The 13,920-nt window shown below is 38.3% G+C and overlaps 1 protein-coding gene across 1 annotated transcript in view; it reads left to right on the plus strand.

Annotated features, from left to right (window-relative positions):
• FAM188B (family with sequence similarity 188, member B) overlaps positions 1-13,920 on the plus strand; it is a gene marked incomplete at its 5' end in the record, with an annotated part of 78,670 nt that overhangs the window by 34,256 nt on the left and 30,494 nt on the right. The gene's annotated exons all lie outside the window — the stretch shown is intronic.

Genomic DNA, 13,920 nt, shown 5'->3' on the forward strand with positions numbered 1-13,920 from the left:
AGTTATCTGCAAGTGAAAAGAACTGTGCCCTGACAACTTGCAGTAACAACCAACATGAAGAGAGCAGCTCGGGTTTGATTTATGTAAGCTTTTATTTCTTACATCTCTGCATTGTCTTGAAAATAAATAGCAACTTAGTCCAAATTTGTGACATGCATTCAGTTGCTCACCTTCTGAGATTTCTACAAGCATTTTTTTTTTCTTATTGTCATTTCTTCCTTTCTTTTGCTTACAGTAACACTACAGGCCATTGGCTTAACTCCACTTTTGCACTCTAAGACAAATGACATGATAATTTTAGAGCATATGTTATTCTCATTTTTTGGAATTAGTTACAGCAGAGAGGTCCAGATTAGTAAAGGTATTTGAGCAAGTGATGACTTATTTGGCATTTGGTAGGATCACCAAAAGCAGCAATGTTCCTAATTGCTATTGTTAGCATTGCTTTACTTGCTATAAAATGGTAAACATTCTTTAATAATATAAGCAAGGAGCTTATTTTTCCTATCACCTCTCATTTCGTAACAGATGGATTATGGCAACACCAATCAATCATCTGTGTTTGTATTTGAGGGAGCTAACTGTCTAAAGTGAACATGAAAATACCTTGTGGTGCCTATTTGCATTTTTAGGTATCTAAATATTTTTACAGTTCTGGTCCACAGTGTCAGAATTGTTTACAAAATGTAGCTCTATTTCAAGGAAGATTCATGACTTTCTCACAGAACTTCATTTTAAAGTACCGTTACTCTTCTAGCTTGGTACTGAGTAATACATTGCATTGGTACCTATCTTTTGTTTATAAGAAACAGGATTTTTTCTCTGTCATTACATACAGTGGAATGTGTTTTCAGACCTGTGCATAAATTTTTTTAGAAGTGCAAACTAAATTTCGTTTATATAATTTTCAGTAATAGATTTGAATAGCTATGTCATAGTACTTTTCTTAGGATATTACAAATATCAAGACAAATAACTCACTGCTTGTATCATCAAGAAATATGTACCATTTAGTGAGTGTTACAAGCATTGTTAGTAATTATTTACATAACTGACATAGTTCTGGATGAATAGTTGAAGACAAGTAAGAGTTGTTTTAAGTAATGGAATTTTCATCCAGTAATAGATCTCCCTGGGATTTTTTTTTTGTCCCAGTTTCTTAAAAGAAAACCAGTGGGATTTTTTTTGAAGAAAAAGAAAACTCCATGGAAGTTTCAATTTTTCTGATCTTTGTGTACATATTGTATTGAAAAAGTTAGATAGGTTATTTAATCTTAGTTGAGAAGCTGTCATATTCTAGTTTCTCAAATCATGTTGAAATGCTTCTGTTTGGGTCAGTTCTCCACCATGTGCCCACAATTCTGACTCGCTGGTGTCCCTTGGTAAATATATCTTCTATAAATAATTGACATTTCTTTAGTCAAGTTGAAGGCTAAGGATGGAATAGTCTTGAATTGTGGTTATCATAAAACAACATTGTGTAAGATGCCGAGGTATGTCCAGTGAAACCAAACCAAAACATTTGTGTTTGGTTCAACAAAAAGACGACTGGCATTTTGATTAATGAATATTGAAATGTTTCTTTCAATCACAAATGTTCTTCCTGATATTTTATGTTCCATTAATAACTCCAGTGTTTACTGAAGCTTTCACTTCAGGATATAATTAGAAGAAAAGAATACCTTATTTTATATGGTTGGGAAGCATTAATTACAATTTAAAAGGCAGAGCACTGAATGTGGACTAAATGATGAGGTTGATTAATTGAAAGATAAGCACCACTGTCCCAAGACCTGTGCAGAACTGATCTAGAAGAAGTGCAGGATGGAAGTGCATGTCTGTACAGATGGAAGATGGCATGCAGTTGTGACCATGCCACATAACTTGGGAATGATAGCTGCAGTAGTTGGCGCGGTTCCGCATGATCAAGACCTGTTAGCACCTTCTTAAATCTGTGACTAAGTTCTAGCAGTTCAGAAGGATCTCATAGTACCAACAATGGAGTAATCTCATCTAAATTTAGCCTTCTAAAAATTATGCCCTCTCAGTCTTACCAGTTCCCTCTGTAGTCAGTGAAAAGAGAGAAGCTTCTCTAAGAGAGTCATCCTATCTGAAAACAAGTGTCAGGAAAGGTGAGGAGAATTGCTGTGGGCAGTGACTATCTTTTTCTTTGATTTTGGAGGGAGTACTACTAGCTAAGACTCCTATTTCTTAGATATTTGCTATTTTGAGGGTAATGATCTATCTTACTTATCTTTATTTACTTTCTATGGAAATATTTTACTTCTAGGCTTCCTTTATGCTCAAAAAAGAGAAAAAGATTATGATTATTTGATTTATTTTGAATATCTACCTTAGAATGAGGTAAATAATCTCCTGAAATGTGTACTTATTTTTCCTACATAAAAAGAAAATATAAATGACCTGCTCCTATAGAGGTTTTACACTGTAAACATCAAGTGGCAAAATTAATTCTTTCTTACAGTGGTTGGTCAATAAAATGGGAGATGAAATTCAGTGTTAATGCAAAACATTATACATGATGAAAAAAAGGTCTCAACTATACTTACCTAGTGATGGACTTTAAATAGGCTATTATAAAAAAGGAGAGAAATTCTGGCACCACTACTCGTAATTTAATTATCTGAACATAGTAGTTCAATTTTCTGTAACAGACATAAAAGAAATAATGTACTGGGAGTTACGGTGATAAGGAATGAGGACAGAATAAAACCATGGTAAATCTTTGTCTAATACATGACCTTCTCATGTCTTTATCTTGCATGTAGTCTTGACCCCCCAGGTCAGTAAAGTCCCATTGGAACTAGAACACACTGAAAGACAGAGTTTCCCTTTAGTGTGGACTAGCTTCCACGTGAGGACAGGTGAAATCTTTCCTCTTCAGCATTGAAGAGGAATAACTTGGATGTTATAAAAATTTAGACATCCATGATAAGGTTGAATAAGGAGTGATTACATACTATTTCTCAGAGTTCAAAAACTTGGAGACTGTCATGGAAATGCTCAGGTTTCAATTTTAAAACAAACCATACTTTTTTCCCAAAGCATAAGTAACTTTCAATACTGGGAGATGAGGAGGGCAGAAGTATGAGGAGGTTCAAATAAATTTAGACAAATTACTGGAATGTACATGCTTCAGTGCCTTTAAACCCACCCGTCTAGATGTAATCTCCATGTGCCCCATTTTTGTGTTCTGCCTTGAAGTTTGCTACTGCTGCTGCTGACTGGATGCTGGGATAGGCTGACTTTGGGTCTGGCTCCATAATTTTTACATGGTTACTGATTCTTCTTGTAAACGGAAATTCCAGATTTCAGCTAGGTCTGTCAGGCAGTTGTTCTAAATCACTGACAATCTAAGTATTTTTATTTAATGGGAACGCATGCCAGGAAATGCAGCATTTTGCCCTGCTTTGTAGATTTTGGTAATGAGTTTATCATACTCCATGCACTAATGATCATCACTGGTAGAACTGATAACAAATGGCCAAAGAGGAGTGAGAATTCCTGAGGAAGTTGCTGAGAACGTGTTGTTGCTTCTGGTACAGGAAGGAATGCTAGTTACTAACAATTGTAACCTCCTTTTTTTTTTTACAACCAGTGAAAAATTAAAAAATAGTGGGCGTATTGCACTAGCTCAAGGGACTAATCTTCCTGAATGTGCAAAATGTGTACTAAAATCTTCACGTTGTTAAGAGCTACGGGACATTTTCCATGTACCTAGGAGACACTGCACTTAAAAGCGGGCTGCAAGCCCCCATGTGTTCCTCACTGTTGCATCCAAGAATGGCACATTGCCTGTAGGAGAGTTACGAATTCTCAGGAGTGGTTTATACTGACCCTGTAATGGCAGCTTCAGTAAACCCCACACTCTTACTAAAGTTGCAACATATACTGGAACTGCAGCACAACATTTCGCTGCTAGATGCTGTCTCATCACCTCTAACACTTGGCACTTTCCTCCCTGTGCTTACTCATGCAAAACCATTGCTATATTGGGATGTGGCTGATTCTGATCCATTCACTGAAAAGCCTTCTTTAAATTTCAGCTTCTTACCAACCAGTCACACTGGCTCTTTTAATTGCCATATTTTTCTTAATCGATCAGTGCGATAACTTTATTGCATAAAACCATCATTGGTAGAACCTATTAGAGCAAAGAACATATTGAATGAGAGAATTCCTTAGGTCAAATTCCTTTGTGTATTGCCGTTTTCAAGCTACATGGAAAAAATAAATAGAGCCTCATCTGAAACAGACTCACTGTGTTACTCACAAATTTTCTGATCAATAGAATCAAAACACTAGTGTTTGCAATCTCTTTCGTTGACTTAGGGATACTTTATCAATTACTGACAGCAGATCACAAATGTAATTCTGCAGTCAGCATTGGTCATTTGCGTATCTTTTCAATTTTTTCGATGAAGTGTTTCTGTGAGAATTAAGAAAACAATGGCTTTATCTGTGGGGAAAAAAAAAAAAGTAGAGTGATTTTGCAAGTCAAGAGGAGGCTGTGTACTTCATTAAGGTTGGCCACATATAAATCTAGGAAAATATGTGTCAACACCTTTTTCCTTATTGTGGTCCCACAACTCTAATAACTATCCTTCTGTAGTCTTTACTGCTCCAGAAATGTGTACAGCCGTGTTTAAAAATTGTTTGTACTGTTTCCATTTCTGAGTTTAGGAGTTTTCGTTGTGTGGGGTTCTTTTTCTTTTTTTTTTTTTTCCCCCCAAAATCCAATGCGTTTTTACTAAATGGAATAAATTACATTTTGATTCTTTGTCAGTCTAGGACTTCTCACACGAATAAGTCTGCCCCTAGTTATTAGTAATTATCTAGTTCTCTGAAATCTTCTATCAATTAACACTTTTTTAGTAAGGGGAATCATATGATTAAAGTTATGTTGTTCTGTGCTCTTGAGCACTTATTCTTCATTCCTGTGGTACCATTTTACTGAGCTATGGAAGTTAAATTTTCTTCATCTTTCATTCTAATCCAACCTTGAAATAAACACACACAAGCATCAAATTATCTTAATAGTTGTCCAGTATACTTATTCCATCTCAAAAAATATCCTTCCTGTAATAAATGAAGCTGAGCTCCACTTGGCATGTTACAGGAAAGAGAAGTTTTGACTTGTCTGAACTTCATGTGAGAGGAAAGCCTGATCAGACAGGCAAAGGAGCAGTGACTACAATCCCTCTCTGGCTATGCTGAACATCTAGCTTCAGCATTTACAGGACTTGTATACCTTCCTCAGTGAACAACTTGCTCTTTTTAAGTGCTCCAAGGATGCTGGACAAACTATGCATGGTTATCATTATTATGTTATCATTATTATGCCCCATACTATGCTCAAATATATCCGTTTGTTAACTTGGTTTAACTTCTGTAATTCTTTGTCTGGTTGCAAGCCATGTTCCAAGAACCTTCCTGCTTTGGTCCATTGGCAAACTATTTTTATCAGTTTAAAAAAATCCAAAACGGTTTTGTCTTTATTTGTCTCCATAGCATTTCACTGTGAGACATACTGTTATACATTTACATAATATATTTATAGTAAAGCAGTACCTATGGGCTGTAATAAAGATCAGAAACTCTCCTTGCCAAAGCGTCAGAAAGTAAAGCCACATTCAGAGTCACCTAAGCATGTCACCTACTACTCCACAAAGCTGTACCCGTACATGCACTAACTTACAGGGCAAACAGATGTGTTCATCCTTGTTTCGCACAGGAGAAAGTAATCTCAGATTTGCTGCAGGGTAAGAGCATGTAGCTATGCAGTTGCTATGGGTCACACTTTACCTGGCCTCAGGATCAGCTGTTTGCCCATAGCCATACAATTCCTGCTCTACAGAGTTTTCATAGAACAGGAGGGACATGTGACAAATGGGAAGCAGAAGCCTGTGGGGACTGATTTATCAAAGATCTTCCAGATGTGTATAATTTGTTGGGCATGTGCAATAAGCACGTGAGCACATTGTTTTACTGTGGCCAGAATGAGGTGGCACAAATCAGAGAAGAAACTGTAAATTGAGTACTGAACTTTGGCATCTCTAGCCATGATGTTACCTGCCTTTCAGACAGGATTTGCTGATCCATTTTCATCCACATTGTTTCATATTGCTGCAAGGACAGAAAAAGCACTCTTAATTAACCATACACTTGATTATGATAAATAATCTTAAATAATCTCAAATAACATTAAAATTATAAAAAAATACTGCAATTAAAAAATACTGCAAAGCAAGCTCTGGGAAGACTACCTTCACGCAGTAAGACGTTTTTATTGAGATATGTAACAGAAGATAATTGTCATTGTAGTAATCTGTATCAATACATTTTTTTTCTGTATCCTTTTCTATATCCTTTCTGTATACTTTTCTGTATCATTTACCATGAAATAACCCTGATTCTGACATGTTACTTGACTTTTAAACTCTTCCAGTCACGTAGGACATTGAAAAAGAAAGTGATGCTCTGATGGTGCATGAATTGCAGGTGGAACAATGGGTCCTCCACCCTCAATCCACTTTCCTTAACTGACACCTTTTCCTGTCTCAGAGCCAATCTCTAATTTAGAGTTCCCCTAAAATGCACCTGCTCTCCTCATGCTATCTGGCTGGTGAAGAAAGGCTTTCTGTGAAATGACCATTTGGCTTGTCCAATAGTAAAAGCAATTACAACCTCATATAAAAGATCCAGTCACATGTGGCAATACTCAGTTCTTGATGGAAATACATTTTTCTATGAGCCAGTTTTCTGGGAAAACTTTTTCAGAGGTAGTTCCCCCTCCTACTTGAGAACGCCTAGTAGACCAAGAGCAAGGGGAAATTACGTGTGTGAGCAGTTTGCTCTCAGTGTTTACAGTTATGTAATATAAATACATGTCATCATGTGGTTTTACAGCTTAGTCTTTTGGTGTTTGAAAAAGATAGGGAAGCAGCTATTTTTAAGGGGAAACAGCTGTCAATTACGTTACAGTGCTAAAAAACAAGCAGCTTGACCTAACTGAAAAATCCATATTTGAGAGTCTCAGACCCCTCCAAGACCCATTTGTGATTTTACAACATGGAGGAAGCATGAGATTAGATATATCAAGAATAGTGGGAGGAGAGCAAATAGAAGAGTTTGTGTGGGATCCAGTCCTTGGTAGGGAAGAACTGAGTCCTTGGTTGTTTGGGTAAGTGAACTTCTGTGCTTCCTGCTCAGTAGGTTGCATGCAATTCATAATCTTCAGGATCTTCCTTGTCTTTGAGGCTCTGTTGTGTGAATTAGACAGAGGCCCTTCTAGCTGGATGTTCACAGGGCAAGAATTGCTTGCTACATTAGTAAATATATTAATAAATGTAGAACCTTAATGAAGCACAAATTGCAGCTTCAGCTGCTAGGAGGCAATAAAGAAGGGAGTTTGCTTGGAAGAAGTTAATGTTTTTCCTTCAAAGAAAGACAAGAAGACAGGGACAATAAGTGAGACTGTCTTAGCAATATTTGAAAGAGGATGTGGGACCAAGATTTGAAGCTATGAGATTTATATTCTTTCAAAACTGGATATGCAGCGGAATACATTGATGTATTTAAAAGAAACCCCACTTTTTAACAGTTAAGAAAGAGGGGCCCCAGGGACAAAATAATAAAGCTAGAGATGATGGTAGAATGGGATTTTGAAGACAAGATACAGGAAGGAGAATAGGATCTGACACGACACAAATATGGAGGCATCTGTCAAATAAGATCTGAAGATAAGGAAGCTGTATAGCCAGCTAGATAAGGAGTGTGACCAAGGTGGAAACATGACCACAGAGGCAAAGAAGAGGAAGAGGTGAATTAGGTTTGAAGAAGTTTGCTGTGCTGAAGAACAAGGAACAAAATTTAGTGGTAAAGGAAACTGAAAAAATGAAACCAAACTCAGCAAAAAAGGGAAGAATCAAGAAGACAAAGAGGTTGTTATACTGATTCTGTTTGACATCCTGCTAGGTGAGGGACTGGTATATTGGGAAATAATATAAAGGAAGGGGAGAAGAATGGGATTCTCACAAATAATGGGGACAGACATATGACTCTTGTCTCCCTATTAAGAAAATTCAGGAAGCCTGCCACTAGCATGGGTCCACAAAACAGAGAAGTGGACTACATACTGGATGATAGCAAATTTGGTGTAGGTATGCCACAGAAAGATTTCTTATGGCAACAGGGGAAAAAATCAAGATTGTTCTCCTGACACATCCAGTTCCTTCTAGAATAGATCTGGATAAATCATAAAGCTGAGGAACGTGCCTGAAGAGAAGGAAGCTTATTAGCTCATTCTCAAGAGAATTTTCTGATCTCTAAAGAAAGAGTAAAAAGGAATGAAAAAAGTGTGGTGAGCAACAAATAGGTCTAGCAGTAGTGGTCTGAGTCTTGGTGTTGGAAACTACAGAAATAATGTGATTCATACAAGGTCAGACCCAGACCTTGTGTCACAGAAGTTACACAAGAAGCAATTTCCTTATCATATCAATAAAGAAGCATCAGGAGAAGATGTGAAGTCTCTGTGTAGAGTGGATGTGGCTGATATTAGGAATAATGTAAAAAACGCTCCAAATCTAAATTAATATTCTGCCTTACATTTCAGTAAGGAGAGCAACATGATGCGAAGTTAAGATGGATAAATGGAATCCATGCATAGAAATTGAATTAATTTTGTGGGAGGTAGAATTGAACACAACATGAAAGAAAAAAGAAACCAGATATCTTTTTGCTTATGTCTCATTCCTAAACTTATGCAAGACTTTCTGAGCTCTCTCTTGCTTTGTCAGACTTTATGAATGGGCTCGATCCGAAAAGCTTACATGCTTTCTCATACTATACCACTTGCCCCATTAAAACATACAGTAATGTTGCATCTCTGGTGCAGTAAGTCTGGAGAAGTGGATGCTCTCCACCTGTAAATACTGAAATAACTAGCATCTAAAATCACAGATACAATGACAATGATGCTTAATACCTTTTCACAATAGAGGTCACCATATAACTGTGTAATAGGAAAGAATGCTTACATTTAAGAAAGGTGGAAAAGCAGACCAAGCAACTTAGCCTGTATCTCAGCAGGTTGAAAAGCTGTAGGCAAAATTCTGAAGTAAATTTGAAGAGTAACTAACTACAGAGATAAACGGAAAATGGCAGGGAATGCAGTCTGATTTTATAGAAGATAAGTTATACAAGACTGAACTAACGTTCTGATTTGATAAAAGAGCTGCTTTTTTTTAAAGTGGGAAATGAAATAGGTTAATTCTGCCTGAAATTCAGTAAAGCATGCAATTATAGTACCAAATGGAGAACTGTTAATTAAATTGAAAAAAAAGGAATAAAATTATTTAATGGAGAGTTAATAAGAAGTTCTTGTATTTGCTGTCATGCCAAATGAGAAGTCGTTTGCTAATAAGAAAATAATAGATCTTTTAAGAATTGTAAAGGTGGTAAAGGAAAAGGACTCAGAAAAGTTATCAGTGTGGGGAAGATTACTGATAGAGTTCCTCAGTGATCAGCCTGGGATTAAACTTAGTTTTTATTCCCTACAGTAATGTTGGAAAAAGGGAGCGGTGTGCTAATGAAATGTACTGATGACTCAAAAGTTGAAAGGCACTGTCAATACAGAAAACAAATCATGTACAAAAATAGTTGGCTCAGCTTCATGATGAAGGTAATAAGAAAAGAATTTCTTTTAACTATAGAAACTACAAGGCCATGCAAACAGGGACCCCTCACTACTGTACTTTGGGGATTCCTAAGTCGTAAATGGCAGGATAAAGAGTTGAGAAGAGTAGCGGAGCACGCAGTGACTTTGAGCTTTGAGTCAGCATTATAAAATAGCATTGGATCTACTCCTTTATGTATCAGCATAAATAGTTTTAGGAGGTGAAGAAATATTGATAGACTGTGCAAGGCACTGATGCGTCCTCATCAAAAAAGCATGTCAAATTGGGCTCACCCATTAAAACTGGGAGAAGAGAAGGGAAAGGGAAGAACAGGGGAATAAGAAATCTGTCTTACAGAAGAAGAACAAAAGTTTTTTATCTTTTCTAGCCTAAAAAACAAATTTTGAGAGGGGACATAACTATTTTCTAAAAAATGTGTGGGTAACAGTTGTAAGTAAACAAGAAGGACCGAGAAGAATTATTTAATTTAAAGAACAATATTCGTACAAAATGAAAATGTATCAGTAAACTTAGCCTGTGACTCAATAAACCTAGTCAAAGTGTGTCTAGATTTCAGGTTCCTAAGCTGCCACAGAAAAACATGGAAAGCCAAGATAGCAATTAAGAAATGTGGTTTTCTGTGAAAAAGTGTAACTGGGATGGCTGGATTTTACCTGCCAGATGCAGAGAACATCATCTTCCTTTCTTCCCCCTCTCGGCAGCTCTGCTTTATCCCAGTATGGCTGTAGTACACACCGTGACTAATAGAAACACCGAGTATTGTTCTGAGAAGTATCTGAGATATGTTGATATAATTGCCCCTCAGTTCCGTAAGACTGTCCGTACAGGATCAGAGGAAAGGTCCATCTAGCCTGTTAGTCTGTCTTTGATAGTGGAAAGCTGTGGCTGCTGAAGGAAACTGTGTAAGAAATGGGGTGAATATGAAGCAATTATTCTGCTGGTATATTCTCCATGTTTCCGAAAGTCGGTAATTCAGAGACTTCCTAAGCTGGCAGTTGTATCCGGACCATTGAGTTTATTAGTCCTTGATGAACCTGTCCTCCATTAATTTTTCTAAAACCTTTTTGAACCCTTTAATTCTTTTGGCCTTTGCAACATCCTGTGGCAATCAGTTCCCCAATGTAGTTACGTTCTTTGTGAAAGAGTTTTTCCTTCTGTTTGCTTGAACCGGTTGCCCAATAAGTCTACAGAGCGTTGCCTAGTTCATGTTATGAAAGGCAGTGAGTAGCTGTTCCTTAATCATCTCCTTACCATTGAGGAGTTTTTGAACTTCTGTTGAAGAACAATCCATCAGTTGTGACCCTTTGTAGTGAAATGGTCCTTCTCTATATAGTCTCTTCTCATAGGAAATGGAACAGATCCTCCTAGAAGCTATACTAAGGGACACGGAGGACAAGGAGGTGATTCGGGACAGTCAGCATGGCTTCACCAAGGGCAAGTCCTGCCTGACCAACCTAGCAGCCTTCTATGATGGTGTGACCATAACAGTGGACAAGGGAAAAGCTACCAATGTCATCTATCTGGACTTCTGTAAGGTCTTTGGCACAGTTCCCCACAATCCTTCTCTCTCCAGTTTAGAGATATGGATTTGATGGGTGGACTGTTTGGTGGATGAGGAGTTGTTTGGATGGTCGCACCCAGCGGGTAGTGGTCAATGGCTCAATGTCCAGATGGAGATAGGTGATGAGTGGTGTCCCTTAGGGGTCCGTATTGGGACCAGAACTGTTTAATATCTTCATCAATGACAAAGACAGTGGGATTGAGTGCACCCTCGGCCAGTTTTCAGATGACACCAAGTTGAGTGGTGTCGTTGACACACCTGAGGGACAGGATGGCATCCAGAAGGACGTGGACAAGCTCAAGGCGTGGGCGCATGTGAACCTCATGAGGTTCAACAAGACCAAGCGCAGGGTCATGCACCTGGGTCAGGGCAACCCCCAGTATCAATACAGGCTGGGGGATGAAGGGATGGAGAGCAGCCCTGCCGAGATGGACTTGGGGGTACTGGGGAATAAAAAGCTGAACATGAGCCGGCAGCGTGCACTCACAGCCCAGAAGGCCAACTGTGTCCTGGGCTGCCCCCAAAGCCGTGTGGCCAGCATGGGGCGAGGGAGAGGATTCTGCCCCTCTGCTCTGCTCTGGTGAGACCCCCCTGCAGTGCTGCATCCAGCTCGGGAGCCCTCGGCACAGGAGAGACATGGACCTGTTGGAGCGAGTTCGGAGGAGGCCACAAAAATGCTCCGAGGGCTGGACCAGCTCTGCTGGGAGGACAGGCTGGGAGAGCTGGGGGGGGCTCAGCCTGGAGCAGAGAAGGCTCCGGGGAGACCTTCCTGCAGCTGCCAGGGCTTAAAGGGGGCTTATGAGAAAAATGGGGACAGACTTTTTAGCAAGGCTTGTAGCGATAGGACAAGGGGTAACGGTTTTAAACTAAAAGAGGGCAGATTTAGACTAGAGAAAAGGAAGAAATTTTTCACAAGGAGCATGGTGAAACCTTGTCCCAGGTTTCCCAGAGAAGTGGTAGATGCCCCATCCCTGGAAGCATTCCAGGTCAGGTTGGACGGGGCTCTGAGCAACCTGATCTAGTTGATGATGTCCCTACTCACTGGGACAGGGGGTTTGGACTAGATGTTCTTTAAAGGTCCCTTCCAACCCAAAGATTCTATGATGATGATGATGATGATGATGATGATGATGATGATGATGATGATGATGAAAGCCGCTCCATATGTTGATTGGTTTCTTCTGACCATCCGAACTTCCTCTGATTCTTCTATATCTATATACTTAAATTCTGTTACTATTGAGCTAAAATTTATAACATAGTGATTATTTGAAACCAGGTCTTCATGCATTACTTGTAATTGGCTTGTCCAGTTGAGGAGTCTTTTTTCAAGGCTGACTACAGGGTGTTGTCATTTCTATAGCAACCTTATTTCTCATCTTGTAATCTAAAAAAAATATACTCAGCCTGTCTGCAGTGCCGGCATATTTCTGAGTATGATTTATCTGTCCAGTCCCTGGTATATAGCAATTAGATGGCCATGCCCAAGTCGTGGCAGGCTCCCTTTATGTTCATCAGATTTTCCAGTAGAGTTTCTTCCTCTACTCTGCAAATTCTCTAAGCAAGGTCACATAAATTAACTTCAGAATGTACCAGTTTCTCTCCGTGTACGAAAATATAAAGAAACCCAGAGTGATTAGCTGATATTTGTGTGTCCATCTTTAGTTATAAAAAAATTAATGATATGAAGCCCGTCCCTAAGTGATTGATTAGCTTTGTCATCTTCCCAGCCTTTTTTTTCCCCTTTTCCTCAGGAAATCAAAGTATTTCAGAAATGGACTCTTTTGATTTTGATTTGATTTTAGGGGTGTAAAGTATATTTATTAAAAAGATCTGAAAGAATAAGTGTGATTCTACTACAAAATGGAGCACTAGCAAAAGCATTGTCATATTTTTGCCAAATTTCAGCAAGTGTACTGTCATACTGTGTACTATTCAGCTGTTTGCTAAACCTGGGGTCAATATGGTTAAGCAGATCCAGGTTTAGTATCTTTGCTTAATGTCTTGTGCACAGGCAGACATATTGCATTCGTAAGAAAGATAATGTATTTTAAAAAATGAAATAGTGAGTTGAATGTGCCAGTAAGTAAATCACTTATCACATCATATATTTGAAATATAAATACCTCCTATAGTATGTTAGCACCCCATAACAGCTCAGCTGATGAATTAAATGTGCATGATTACCTGAGTACATGTACTTATTAATAACTTTGTGAAATTAGCAAGTACATGAAAAAAAAAAGGTAAATAAGGAATGAAGCCACTTCCTTGCTTTCACTGGTTTGAATCCCAAACAGCAATCTTTTTTTTTTCTTTTTTTTTTTTTCCAGAAGGGCTCTTCCCTTCTATTTTGAACATTCATTTGAAACCTTTGCAGTGTGCCAGTATAAAAAAAATAATATTATGGAACATTTACACAATAAGCCAGTCACCCATCCTGTCATTTTCCACAGCCCCATTGTAATTATTTGAAATCCTTATGCTTGAAGATGAGTTTTTCTCCCTCCCAACCCAAATTCTATTTTCAGAATAGACTTGTAATTGTGTGTTTGTTAATATAGCTGTCTGTTGCCATGAACAAAGTGAGGTCACCAATTTTCTATTACAGCTTTGCTGCAGAGTTAAGGACTATAAAAC

This window comes from Phaethon lepturus, unplaced genomic scaffold (assembly GCF_000687285.1).
Source record: "Phaethon lepturus isolate BGI_N335 unplaced genomic scaffold, ASM68728v1 scaffold7041, whole genome shotgun sequence".
Taxonomy (NCBI): Eukaryota; Metazoa; Chordata; class Aves; order Phaethontiformes; family Phaethontidae; genus Phaethon; species Phaethon lepturus.